Here is a 1,521-nt window from a genome sequence, read left to right on the forward strand (position 1 = left end):
AATACTTTTCTTTATAAAAGTGGCCTTGGCCATGGTGTTTCTTTACAGCAATAGAACACTAAGACAGCATCTCTTGTTGTCAAATGAAACTTCCATTGCTAGGAATCAAGCTGTTGCCCAAATGTGCCCCCATGAAAGCCCCTGAATAATGTAATCTATTTCCAAGGCTATTGGTTGCTGTCTACAAACTGGTGATAATCCTATTGCTGAGTACAATACCTACATAAGTCTTTGAATATAGAGAAGTCAAGCTGGTGCCTTTACCTCTACTGAATAGTGTTTGGTACTGGAAGGTACTTTGCATACTACCAGAGGAGGGAAGTAATTACCAACCCAGCTATAAGCCCTTCTTCTTATAAAGGTGACCTGCCTGCAAGATACACTGGTACAAAGTGTCATAAAGTTTGGGGAGTAACCAACCAACATCTGATTTTAATTGAGACCCACTCCAAATGTATCAAAGACCTAAACATAAAACATGAAACTTGGAATCTGCTGTAGAAAATAAAGACAGTGTCCTGCATTATATGGGTGTAGGAAAGTAGGAAAGGTTCTGAATAAGATACTGATGGCCAACGAATTGCAGTCTACAGCTGAGAAGTGGGACCTCATAGAATGAAAAAGCTTTTGCCAGTCAGAGAAACAATCAACTGAGTGAAAAGGAACCTCATAAAATGTGAAAGAATCTGTGTCACCTATTTATCTGAAAGGATTCAAAGCCTGAATACATGAAAATCAAAACCAAAACAAGCAACCCTCCCAAAACAACAAAACACATGTGAAAATTAACAGGATATGAACAGAGTTTTCAAAATATGAAATAAAACTGGTTAATAGTTATCTCACATCATGTTCATCATCCCTAACAATTACAAAAAGGCAAATCAAAAGAGCTTTGCAATTTCATCTTAACCGACCCAGAGTGGCAAAGATCAACAAAACAACCAATATTGGAGAGGGTGTGGGGAAGAGGAACCCTAATTCACTGTTTGTGGATTGGAACCTGGTCCAACCCTCTGAAAAATAAATGAGCAAATCCCTCCAAAAGTCAGAAATATATCTACCGTATGACCCTGCTATATCAGTCTCTGAAACATTCTCCAAGGACTCGATTCCTATTACACAGATACTTTCTCAACCATGTTCACTGCTGCTCTATTCACAGTAGCTAAAAATGGAAATAACTTGAATGTATGTCCTTCAGCTGATGGATGGATGATGAAAATGTGGTGCATATCACTCCTGAATCCCATTCTGCTATAAAGAAAACTGAAATCATTGATGTGCAGCTAGATGAATAGAACTACAAAAGATCATATAGCTTGTCAGAAAGACAATCACTACAGATTCTCTCAAAACTGTAGTTCCCAGCTCCAAATCTGCAGGTGTTAGTATGCAACCTGTAAAAGCTGCAAAACTAGGAATGCAAAGTGGGACCATTGTGGTGGGAGTGGGCATGGAAGGTGGTGGTCTCTTTCCTGAACCAGCATAATGCCTAAATACATTTAACTATTTATCTTA

The sequence above is a fragment of the Mesocricetus auratus genome, unplaced genomic scaffold (genome assembly GCF_017639785.1).
Source record: "Mesocricetus auratus isolate SY011 unplaced genomic scaffold, BCM_Maur_2.0 Super-Scaffold_100691, whole genome shotgun sequence".
Taxonomy (NCBI): Eukaryota; Metazoa; Chordata; class Mammalia; order Rodentia; family Cricetidae; genus Mesocricetus; species Mesocricetus auratus.